This window comes from Pinus tabuliformis, chromosome 6 (genome assembly GCF_031772625.1).
Source record: "Pinus tabuliformis cultivar Carrire ecotype Pingquan chromosome 6, CPIR1, whole genome shotgun sequence".
Lineage (NCBI taxonomy): Eukaryota > Viridiplantae > Streptophyta > Pinopsida > Pinales > Pinaceae > Pinus > Pinus tabuliformis.
This window is the reverse complement of record NC_142292.1, coordinates 475,475,275-475,489,386: the sequence shown is the minus strand read 5'-3', so window position 1 is coordinate 475,489,386 and position 14,112 is coordinate 475,475,275.

Sequence of the window (14,112 nt, the reverse complement as noted above, 5' to 3'; positions counted from 1 at the left end):
TGGGTACCAGTGTCCTACAATGGCCTTGCTCCTGAATGCTTTACCAACATAATGTTGCTTGTTCCAATTCCTTCCATTGTTGCTGCTAATTCTTGTAGTCAATTTCAACCACCCAACCGAGCATTTTCGTGCTTCTTGTACCAAGCACATAACTTCTATTAGATTTAAAAGAAATTGAAATAAATACACATCATACCTCATTTGTAGCTCGTCAATAAGGTACACTCACAATCATGTTTTCTTCCTATCAAAACAAGGCAAACTAACGTCTTTGATCAAATCATCATGTATAAACATATCACATCAAGTTAGCTCAAAACAAAACCATCATAGATCAAAATCATAGCTCGGATGTAACCATCAGAAACCAGAATCATAGATCACATGTAATCATCATAGAACAAAATCATAAATAACATGCATAATTAAACTGAAATAAAATACCTATACTTATCCTTTAATCAATCCTTAGCTTCTACCTTTGTCCTTATTTTGTAGGAACACCGGATTGGTTGCCACACCCGACAAACACCCAGTGCTTTCACCTCCACCATTTGCACATACACAGAGTGCATCACACACATACGACCATACATGACATACAACACCATGAAATACATGCATCTACACCGTACATACAACACATACACCTACACCCAGTGTACAACACAACACAATACATGCCTCTACACCCGGTGTATAACATAACGAATACACATGTCACGATACCATCACTACACAATGCACATACATAGTACCACATGTACACAACACAACATGTACGACATGCAAATAATACCACATGTACACAACACCATATGCACAACATGTACACAACACCACCTGCACGCAACACCATATGTACAACATGTACATGACACCACATGCCCATAACACTACTTGTACAATCATGCACACAACACCATATGTACATAACACCCTATGTAAACAACACTGCATATCCAACATGCGCACAACACCACATATCCATCATGCACATAGTACAATATGTACACAACACTTCATATCCAACATGTACATAGCACCATCTATACCCAACACTACATATGCAATATTCACACAACCCTATATGTACCACATTGTACATAACATTTCATAAACAACATGTACACACACTAAATATACACAACACCTCATGCACACAACATCACAGATGCAACATGTACAACATATGCACAATAGTAGTACCACACATCCAAAACCACACTACCTCTACCAAGCAACCTTGCTTCCAGTGTCTTATCCATGCTTGTCTCAGCATGCCGCAGACCACACTGATTTCATTTCATTGATGTATCCTTCAGCATTACCTGTCATAACATAAACATAGGAATAATACAAGCATACAATATTATTTCACATCCACATGATACTGACCTCATATATTTGTCATGACTACTCTTCCACTTGAATCCTCATAAACTAGGAACCTCTTCATGCCATTCACCTGCATAAGAAATCATTCCTCCACAAGAATGATCCATGGAAACCCTGTCGGACAGTGTCATAGATACATGGATACATACATACATATGCATAATCATTAGCATTAAACAATCATGATCCTTGACGACCCTATCAGACACGGCATACATACATACATACATGTATACATATATAAACATCAGCATAATCATGATCATAACATAATTACCAGATAACATAAGATCAAGATTAAGAGAACTCCCTTTATCTGTGCACACCATGCACAACATTAAGAAAAATCATTCCCAACATAGCCAAGGCATATGAAGCCTCAAATCCATTCACTTTACCTTTCCTAGTTACGTTTATCATGAATTTCCTACCATCGTCCCTTTAGACTAATGGACCCAACTAGTCCAACTAGTTGTCATACTCTTACCATCAACTACCATGCATCGAGCTTCATCCAGGGCTTACACTACTTGTTAGGTTTCATTCAACTCTCCCTGAGCTCCATTAACTTTCCTCTTCCCAAACCAATTCCCAAGACTCAAAACTTAAAAGGAAAGCACAAGAAACAAACATGAAGCAAAACCATGAAAACTAATAACAATACGACACCATAAACAAAGTGGAATGATCATGCACTGGACATAACAAAACTGGAAATCAAGTGTAAGAAAAATCACAAAGGACCATAAGCACAAGACTAACAATAGACACCATGACTCAATCCCCATGATTCCCAGTGCTTCCAAAGGAAAGCTCAATCTGAGCCTTCTTCAAGATTTCATGGCAGTCTTTTTGCCATGCAATGCCCTACATCATATTTCCGTAATTGTCAGTGCATAAATAACCATAACAACATATTATTTACCTTACCTTGTTGTGCCAAGCACATTTCCTTATAACTGAACGTGCGTCCAAGTCATCTCTCAAAGGGCTCCAATTCCCTTGACGAATCCATCCATAACTGGAAACAAGTTGATATACTTGTCAAATACATGTTCATGATTATAGCACGTACCCACATAATGTCAAGCGAAATACAGGTTAAGAAGGCTTCCTATATGCAAAGCACTCATTCGTTTGGAATAAGGGTCTCTAAACATAGCCAAATGAATTCTTTCCCAATTCCTTTCTTTTACCTTTTTACCTTGTTGCAATCGAGGTTTACTATGTATTGTCACATCCCAACTGTTAGTTATATAAACACATCAACTATTACCTTGTCAAACTAATACCAAGTGTGTTTCCTTGCAACTTCTCACACATGTCAACCACAAGTTCCAAATATCATGACAAGCATATCTATCAATTTGAAATTAACATTTACCAAGAGTAACAATCATGTCATAATCCATAGTCAACTCATAGTCATTAGAAATAATGCTACAACTATCACCTATTACACTCAAGTACATGTCAACTATCTCAACACATATGTGTGAGTAAAACCATCTTAAAACAAGGTCATTTCTTGATGCAATCTTATAGACACATACTCATATCGTGTGATTAACAAAACAATCAAGCAACAGATGGGAAACATAATAGACACTAACACTCAAACACCAATTAAATGACATAATCAAACATTCAAGCACAAAGTAGATTACATAAGAAAGCTCATATCTTAATGTATCTCAGGTGAGGTTATCTTCTCTACACAACCAATCCAGATTAGCATGATATAACTTCATGACATATCAACTCAAAAAAAAATAAGGTCATGATATCCATAATAGTCACTAGCTAACATGTTCACATCATAAACTCATAAACATTTGTCATTTGTGCATAGAAATCACATGTGTATGATCAATCTAGATTATTACAACACAATGTCTCAAATAAGTTGACTCATACCTGAATGTCATAACCCTAACCATCTGCATAGGCCAATCCAATTTAGCGTGATAGATATAACATCAAGATCTTAATGTAATAACCCTAATCATTGAGTTACTAGCATATAACAACAAGAAGTTATATATCATTATCATCAACAACATATAATCTAATCATCAAGTTATCTACCATAAAACAACCAACAACAATGCATACAACCATAGGATACTATCATTCATGATTATCTGACACATGTGAATATGACTACACTAATCAACTAGCATCTATCGTGTATGTAACCATAACATCAATAGAATGAAATGCTTACACAGAACCATAATGCATATAGCAATCATTAACCTACATACCTACATGCCCAACATACAACTTGTAGGATGACATGCTCTTGTCTTGAGGTACAATGCTGCAACTTCACTTTAATGATAAGCATCTCCTACTCTATCTCGGCTAACACATTAGCATAATAACATATTAATATCATCATGATGTCCTAATTGCATACAATGACCTCACAATGCATGTCTGACCTACCATACATGCATAACCATAATCATGACAACGCATGCATAACAACATATAGACACTGACATGCATAACCAATGCATATACAACCATACATTCATGACAACACATCCCACAATAATACCATCAACCTTCAAATGGTGACATAGTGACAACAATGACCAACACCACGCATACACAACAATCACATCATACACAAACATAAAGAACACATGCAACTGACATGCATGCAATGCATAACCAATCATACACTCATGATGACACACTTCACAACAACAACATCCTCTTTCCCATGGCAACATCACTACAACCATGACTGGCACCATGCATATGAAATAAGCATACAGACCACAAGGATGATTAACACATGCGCAACCTACATGAATGCATGGCCAACGCACACCGCCCATCCAGTCCAAGGGGTGAACCATGCTATGATACCACTCTGTAACACCCTCCTCCCACATCTACCCAAGTAACTGGCTAACCAGGGTAAACATGCGATGAGAGGCTACTATGATTAGATTCAACCTCCCAGTGACCTTAAGGAAACAGAATTAATGGAAACACGACATACAGACCTTCCACATCAGCTACAGGACCCCTAAGAACCATCCCAACTCATTAGTTAGCTAGCCCCTGGTTCCCACTAATGTTTTTGACCACTTAACCTCTAGATTCCCTCATGTTATAGGCCTACCAGGATCCAGGAGACTTTGGATTCTCTCATGTTATAGGCATGTCAGCGTCTAGGGACTATTTTTTCCAGTATTGTGCTAGCGTCCCCGAGTTTTAAGCCACTTTTTTAGGCCCAGAGCCCAGACCACTGCTTAGAATTGAATGACATCTCGAGAACAATAAAATAACAAGGAAACAATGATGCAAAATAAAATAGTTGAACAAACCCTTAACCAGATTCCTACTATCGATGATAGGCATCTCGTCAAACATACCACAAATATGTAATTTACAGGTGTAAATAACATATTTAAGCCTAGGGATCTCGTACTTATCTGAGAATTTCTAAGAACCATTGTTTCGTCATATCATTTGTTGCATTATCATCTATTAGGTCATAGATACATTGTCCATTCATTTACAAGTAAAAACATGATGAGAGCCATACATAGCCACTATCATAAAACACATATATAACCAACATAATAGCAGCAGAAATACCAATGAAATCACAACCATATGATCCACATATAAATAAATATAATACTCATAGAAATACAAGGAGAAATAACCTCTCATTAATGATGCAAAATCCAAACCCGAGATGGGACTACCACGTTCCACCCAACCATAGAATCGCCTCTACAGGTATTCTCTAAAGCGAGACAAGTAGGAGAGGAGTGGCAAGCTCTATCAAGGGAGAGAGGAAACAAGCAAGGAGCCAAGTGGAAGATCCAGGTTGGTCCCCTTTGCTTCTCTCTTATCTATCATACATAAAGGAAATCACAATTTACTTTGATTGTTTGTTTCTAAGATAGCTACCCGTCTTAGTGGGACTAGCAGATCGAAAAGACACTAGTTTTCCCAGAGAAAAAAATGCGGACTCCGTTGGGGATCGATTAGTTTGTTTGCCTGTTATTGTTGTTTGCTTTATAAACTACAGACAGAGCCTGAAGTTAGCCAGCTAGCCTTTGAACTGCTTTTGCTACGCAACTGCAAAGTAGATGAATGCTGCTTCAATCAATCTCCGGGTTGGTTTATGAACTAAACATCTGACTTACAAGCATCCTAAATGTCCTTATGGTAGCTCAATAACCTCCTAAGATCATTAGCCTGTACCTTGTTTTTACTGTATATCATAGCTCAGTGTAAATCACTAAACTTAGCTGCAAATTTTGAGCAAAAACCAAACTCAGTTTCATTCCATGGCCCATCGCACTGTCTGTAACTGGCAGCCTATATGCATCGCACCTCCCGTGTGTTGCAGGTGAGTTGCATCCTTATTTCCCTTAAGGACAGGTGCGATGATTGAATGATACTATTTCTCTCTTTTGAATTTGGTTTTTTGTCCTTGTTTTCAGCTCTATTCTGTAGTTTTGCTGCATATGATCAGTATCTCATTGCTGAAGCCTCCTTCCTTTACATTATTCAGCCTCCATTGATTAGGATTTGTAAATGTTTTTCATGTATTTTTCATCATTTACAGTCCTTCTTTGTCAAAAGTAGCTTAATCAAACTGTCGTTTTTTGACGCAAAGTGTCATAACTATCATTTTGAGTCAAAAAGAAGAGTGTCGTAAAGTCTTCCTCCTCTAGATAGTCGATTGTGCTTTTGTCATTGTATTTGATTTGAATTGTCAATATTTGAAGTGTCAAAAGCAGTTTTCCATTCGAAATCGAAAGTGTCATTTTAGTCTTCCTTTCAATTTGAAAAGAAATTGTTGAAATGTCGCTCTGAAGAAAATAGTTCAGATCTGTAATCAGTTTTCCGTTTTGGAATTCTCAAATTAAGGAAACAAAAAACAAATACATGCGTTTGCATTTTCATTTAGACTGTGTGCGAAATATGATTTAGAAAAAGTGCATTTAGTGTGTGCTCTTTGCTCTCTGTTGAAAGAATCATACTCTTCTTTCCTTAGTAGCTAGGATTTTCATTGCTAAAAGAAAATAAACAATTGTTTATCATTTTAGATTGCATATTTAGGAATTTTACATCTACATCACATGGTGAACCTTGAAAGACAAACTTCTAAAAAAGATCAACTCTAAAATAAATCTCAATGAACATAAAAACGCTTTGGAACCTAACGCAACACATCTAGAAGTCTAGGATAGAGACTTGTTCCGGCGTCGTAAAACCTAGTAACTATCATTTTCATCGAAGGTTGTGTGATTCCTCCTATTTGATACGATAAGTGCTAGTACAGACTTGTGCTCCCCATACCGTCGAGTATATATTGGAAGACCACAATAGACTGATATCCTTTATCCTTAGGAAGCCGTGTTTGCCGCCCTAGTGATCGCAATGCACTGAACATAGCATTCGGGAAGATTGACTGCCATACGTAAAGTCCTTGGTAATTTCTCTTTAATTTACCACCAAGGTGTATATTGTAGTTTTGCGATTGGTTTGGTAACCCCTCTGTATATATTTCCAGAGTAGTCACTTTCATTCCTTTTCGACTCCTTAAAAGAAAAGGTCCATCTGAGCACTTGTCGCTTCAGGCTCATTAAAAATCAAAGGCGACTAGAGTCATCTTTAGCTTTTTCTCGACTCTTAAAAATTGAAAAAGAAAAGTTGTGTCAAAGCATCATAAAATTTATTTAATGTGGAATAACATGTTTCCCTTTAATTTTGAGTTGATCAAGTAATCTGCAATCGTGGAAGAAGGTCAATCAAAACCCCGTCGTTCGCGGAGACTAGCGAGTCAACCATCTTTGACTCTGGAAATGAAACCATTCCGGGAAAAACGGTCTCGTCTAACTGAGTTGAATTCTCCTAACTTATTTGGAACTTGTGTTTCAACATCATCAGAGACTCCAGTTACTCCAATCATTTCTGGTACATCTGCCTTTACAGAAGAAGTTTCGCAGTTACAAGAGGACATTAGAACTGATCCTAGTGTGATGGTAGACACTTCTATTCCTGAAATAGCTCCATCTAGGACTGATCCAGAAACTGAATTTCACTTACCTGAACATCTGGAAGTTCAGTTCCAGAATTCGGATGGTGTCACCCCTCCAGTATCTGTCACTGCAGAAGCTATACCTTCTTCGACTCCAGAAATATTTTATGGACCTGACAGTCTACCTCTTCCACCTAGACTGATTGCCATAGAAGATATTGTAGAGGATCTTCCATCCAGTTCCCCATTTCATTTTGGAACTGGGATCCACTTATATCCTTCTACTACTGAAGTTAGTTCTTTGAATCATCCTTCATCACAAGTTCCTATCGAATCGCTAGGAAATATTTTGGATAAACTAAATATGTCTGAACGACCATCAACATCTAGGACTGTGTCGTTTGATACATCCATAGCAGAACTTCCTACTGCCACTCCGACGATGTTTGCTGGTATACCATCTGTCTCAACTAGTTATCAATCACTAGATGGAGTCCACCCAGGGACTGTTTCGATGACATGGTCTGTTCCTACTTGTTCATCTGGAATCCTATCTGGCATTTCTTATGTTCAAACTCAGCAAATTGATCCTGCATACCAGTTTCAATTTGGGAAATCCAGTCTTCAAAGGCCGATCTATCCTTTGAGCACCAGATTATCGCCATATGGAGGGCAGTATGCTTTTTCATTGTTCCCTCCTAGAGAACAACCATATGAGAGTTCACAACAAAATTCAGGCCAAACTAGAATTACATCCAATGGTTGGATACTAATACTTCCTCAACAACCAAGAGTTGTATATTCAATGCAACCAACTCAACCTATGTCGAATATTCCCACTACACTTGCAATTGTGACTGTGTCACAAGTACAAGCACTGCCTATTGTATGCCAACCTCAAGTCTCTCAGGTTGCAATACAACAGCCTCTTGTCTCTACGGCTCAATCACAACCTGAGGTTAGTGTTTCCTTACCTGGAACAACTCAGGCTCAAACGGGTACTATCACCCCACATCTTGGTCAATCATCCAGTATTGGACAACAGAAAATGGTCCAACAACCATGGCTGGTACAATATCAACAACCGCAATTCCAGCAAGCTTACCAAGGACCTGAGCAAAAAGGATTTGTAGGTGGTGGACAACCGCATTTTCAAAACAGTTATCAACAACCATACTATAATGGTTATGCCCATCAACCTTATCAAAGTTATCAACATCAGATACATTATGTTGGTATGCAAAGACTTACTTCTCAGGCGATCCCATCTTATCCTGGGTATGCTTCGCCAAACCTGAATCAACAGTTTCCCTTTGTGGCAACTCTAGAATTACCAGATCTGGACCGGCTGACAAATGATCCAATTGCTTACACCCCTTGGTGGCCGGCAATTCCTCATAAACTTCCCTATGATATTCCTAAATTCAATGGAAATCCAGATGAAGATCCGTCGAATCACATAATGACTTTTCATTTTTGATGCTCATCTAACACCCTAAATGATGATTCAATTAGGCTTCATCTTTTTTAGTGAACGCTAACTGGTCTGGTAGCAAAATGGTACATTGAATTGCCTAGAGCTTCGTTTGATAACTTCAGCACCCTTGCCACTACTTTTCTAACCCACTTTCAGTTACCCATAAGGTACGAAACGGGAACAGAACTCCTTACCAACTTTAAACAGACAACAACCACTCACATATCTGATCATATTCATGAGTGGCAACGTCATCATCGGATGGTAAAGACATATGTTCCTAATCAGCTTCTATCTGAGTGGTTTATTGAGTAATTATTGCCTTCTATCACTGAAGATGTGGTGAAGGGAGGAGTTGTCACTGAAGAGAAAGTCATTGCTCGTGCACAATATTTGGACCTGATCTATACTCAGTCTGGCATGCTCTATGACAAAATCATAATTTTCTATTCCTCCCCCTCCTAAATCGAACAGGGACTCTCATGTCGGCAATGGCGTGATTGGTACCTCAAGTACGCAAACCGAAAAGGCTCCATCTGGTAAAGCCCTTGCAGTTTCTAGTCAAAAAGAAAATGATAAACTTCTTGCCTCAGAGGTTAATTCCATGTCATCTGACAAGGGCAAGGAATCAAAGCAACCAGGGGGGAAGAAGAAAGGGAAAAATAATAAGAAGAAACAGGAAAATTCAACTCCTAAAAAATCTTCTGAGAACCCTATTGGGAAATAGAAACCTCGTTATCCATGTTTAATATGTAATGACGAGCATTTCAAGAGAGATTGTCCACATCGAGTTGAGGTTGTGAAATTTTTAAAGACTTCAACTACCTCAGCGGTGTTAATTGATCCGTTTCCAAACCCAGAAACTAAACTGGTTGCTATCGATCATGCTTCCAAATCCCAACTGCTTATGTTATCCATCTCGAAACAGCAAAATGATGCTTTGATATCGACGAGGAATAAATATTATGGGAATCCACAAATGTCAAACAACAAGGCTACAAATCAACCCAGTAGTTCGACAACAACTTCATCAGAAGTTGTGCTGCCCATCATTCCTGAATTAACTATAAAGCCGCCAAAGGGAGTAGTACATAAATTGACATTTAATCCTCGTGCCCAAGTAGCACAGAATTATAATATAGTGGAGGATCTAGCTCAATCGCCATCCTCTATGTCAACACTAGAAGTACTGCAGAATTGCCCCTCCCAAAAATAGGCTTTGTTATCAGCTATAGGTGGGATTGACCCAGCGGATTCCAATCTTGTGGCCTTTAACCATAAAGGATACGAACCTCAGTTACCGGCTCAACTCGCTTTCCTTATATAGGTAAAAGCCCTCAATAAAACTGTTCATCGAACAATCATTGATGAGGGGGCATCTACCTGTATTATGTCAATGAGTTGCTGGAAAACTTTAGGCTCACCACCCTTGTCACGATCATCAACGACATTAAAAGCGTTTGATGGAAGAACATACACACCATATGGAATTTTAAGTAACTTGCAAGTTGAACTGGGGGGCAAGACAATAGAAATTGAAGTCAAGGTCATTGATGGAAACCTTGACTACAATATCTTACTGGGAAGGCCCTGGATTTATGCTATGGCTGCCGTTGTGTCAACATATTTTAGAAAGATTTCATTTCCCTTCCAAGGTGGAATTACAATCGTTGACCAACTAACCTTTTTCCCCAACAGTTCACAAGCTACTGGAAGCATTCCATTGATCCATGGAAGTCCTTAATTGCTTCAAAATGTCAGAGTAGGTCTTCTAAAAGACCCTTCTTTAATGGGTACTTTTTCCCTCCCGCCTTCGAGTAATCTGGCGGAAGTGGCAACAGTAGAAACCTGTCACATGATATCTTATACATCATCAAAGATTAAGAAGAACTTTGACCATTTTGATAGTGTGGATCATCGTGAGGTGTTGCCCCCAAGCCCCATAGAATCTTTGTAGCAATCAATTTTCTAGGTGTGGGTGGCGAACCCAAATCAACACTCAACGAGTGTTTGGACAGATAGGTCTCTAGTGTATGGTACCTCTTTCGATCCTTGGTCTCATATACATTCTATAGACAAAGGAATCATTCAGTCGATGATGATAGGAGAGACACCGTGGGAAGATTACCACCATCGTTCCCACCATCAAGATAACAATGAAGATTATTCAAGCGACCTTAATCATCCTTCAGTTTTTTATTTTCTATCAAAAACTGTAAAACAAGGACCCCTAGAGCAAAATTCCAAGTCGAGTCTTTCACTTGATCTCGTAAAAGAACCTTCATTCCATCCACCTGATAACCATGAGTAGTCAAGCGAATGTAATGAAGCTTAGGGGGCATGCTCCTAGTTGTAAAGATAAGTTTCCTTGTAGGTTATGTGATTGATTTGTCACACCATTCACCTGCATGCAAACTAGACAAGCAATGTTTCTGCAAGGTTCAAGCTCGTTAGAAAATAAACCCACCACTGAGCATAGTTTGTCCTGATTCAAGCTCATTAAAAAATGAATCCACCTTCGGTAAATAACCTTTGTGATTTCCATTTTATCTGCCTTTCAAACCTTGGTTGTGTTCCTTCTATCACCTCTATTCTTTTGGCCAATCATACGCTTCCACTTGATTGTTTAACATTTTGAGGAATAGCTGCAATGAGTGGTCTTATTAGCCAACCTCTTCACACCACCATGTTTTGAGAAGTTCCAAGATTACCCGAAACTAGTTCCAAGATTACCTGGAACTCGTTTGCTACCCTAAACGCCACTCGTTCCTCAAAAAACTAGTCTACTTTAAACTCTTTTCGGACTCGCTAAATATGAAAAGATTGTCGAGCAATTAGCCTCTCCAACTCACTAAAGTGATTGGAAGTGCCATCCCTCCTATATTTTAATCTTTTTGGACCTGAGGGATTATCCCAAAAAAAGATCGAGCGCTTGTCTTTTTCGGCTCGCTAAAGTGATCGGAAAAGTCATCCCTTTTGTATTATTAATATTTTTTGAACTCAAGGGATTATAATACGAAAAAGAACTACTGGAGTTTCCTTTTCGTCCCTTTTCAAACTCTCTAAACATGAAAAGGACCGAGTTATCCTTGTCATTAAACTCGTTAAAAAAATAGCAACAAACTTGTCCATATAGAAAAGAACGAGTTTCACTCTCGCTAGGCTCGCTAAAACATAGTGATAGGTTTACCCGAAGGGAAAATTATAGAACAAGCATATGTTATCCTCCTCAAGCTTGAAAAAAATAAAGAGGTACTGGTGAGTAATGACTGGGGAAAAAGAGAAGAAAAATTGAAGAATTTTATTGGTAGCAGGTCGCTCTTGAACATGACACTTTCACTCCATCACCATGATTGAGTCGGGTTGGGTTATTCCATTCACCGGTCATATCACCATTGGTCCTTTGTACCATCCATCTTTTGGGGTTAACGCTACCAATCCATCTTAGTGTCACCGACATGTTCAAGAGAAGTCATTCAGAGAATTCACTACCCAACTAATGCCTCATCCACTGCAATACCTTCACCCTCCATTTTTCATGGCCGCCATTCCTGAACCTTATATCATCAGATCGTTTTCACCTCCAGAAAATCATTTGCTTCGTTTCATTTCGTAGATGTGGGATACATTAAGGCCCTCCTACGACAGGTCACTTCTTTTCGACATCAACTCATTATCCAAGAAGTTGACTTAGAAACAACCCTTTCAGTACTTTGAAGCTTGCATGCCTCAATGGCAAGTTTCTCACTTCCGGCGACAGGTTTACATCAATGGCCTTCGACCGAAAGATTTTACGTGGTGTTCGACATCGACTCATATATTCACACCACGTGAATTGTACTGTAGTACCTTGAGGGTCATTATCATTATCGGTGATTCCTCTCGCGCCTGTTAACAACTTACATCATTGGCTAGTAATCAGGAAATTTCTTTCCATGTTCAACTTCAGAACATCTTTTCACATGGATCGACTTGTACATTGGGCGAAGATTGAACGAGTTTGAAGACCCCGAATCTAGTTTCATCCATCTGGGCTACGATATATTCAGGAAAATAAAGATATCAAATGTACACAGAAGCTACACAAATGATCATCCAAGCTAAGGGATGATAACTCTACCAGAATCACCAGTCTGCAATAGCAGACGATTATCTGTCCTGTGTACATGAAAATGAATCTATAAAGTTGAGCATGGGAATGCCCACCTCAGCTAGATCATGAAAATAATATGAAGATGATGTATTGTATTGTATTTTATATAGGTCACCTCCCAGTTCGAATACCTCGGATCCTCATGATAAAGCATTGCACCCGACATCAAAAGATTTACAACCTCATGCTTTAGGGGGCAACAGTGATAGACATATTTGGGCACTGCAACCCCAATCACATATGTCGATAAACCAAGGGCTCTTAAACCCCTAAAAGTGTTGTTTCATACCCTAAAGAATCATGGTCAACTGATTACATCATTTCCTAGAAGTTCCACTTGAAAAACCACTCAAAACTGGCCAAAACTGGACCATACAGACTACTCCATGGTCAAGGTGTGATGAAAACTGGCTGCTACACTAGCCAGGTGTGACGCATACTGAGAGAGCCTTATGTGGGGTGCGATGAGTGAGAATGGACAAACGTCCGAGACAGTTTTCTAAGTGGATGATCATGGAATCTTCTAGAAACTTCTCCTATGACACTTGCCTCTCTGAATTCGCCCAGGGATGAGTAAGAGATCCAAGAAATCTCCAAGTGGAACCAAGAACTACAAGTGGAATGATACTAATCAAAAACTCAGAGCTGACTCACCCCCTTGCGAGACATCTATATATGGATCCCTCATCTGAGAGATCTAGAGGTTGGAATTTTGTATTTTGTAACGAAGTGTTGTTGGTTTCTCTTTGACAAGAGACATTGTATTGTTGGGTGATCTTTCTTTTCATGAGGTGAAGATGGCTTTGATGTTGGGAGGATAATGCTGGATCAGACAGCTGGGTTGTAATCCTCTCTTCTACTATTAATAAAGTTATTTGAGTTTTCCTCCATATAATCGTGTATTTGTGAATCTTGTTATTTGTGAATGCAATTGTATGGTCAATGTATTTCTGATTCTGCATTATTTATAGTATTATAGATCAATATGCTTTGATGTTGTTTTGTTTCTTTGCCTCTACAAGTATTCTCTAAAGCGGGACAAGTAGGAGAGGAGTGGCA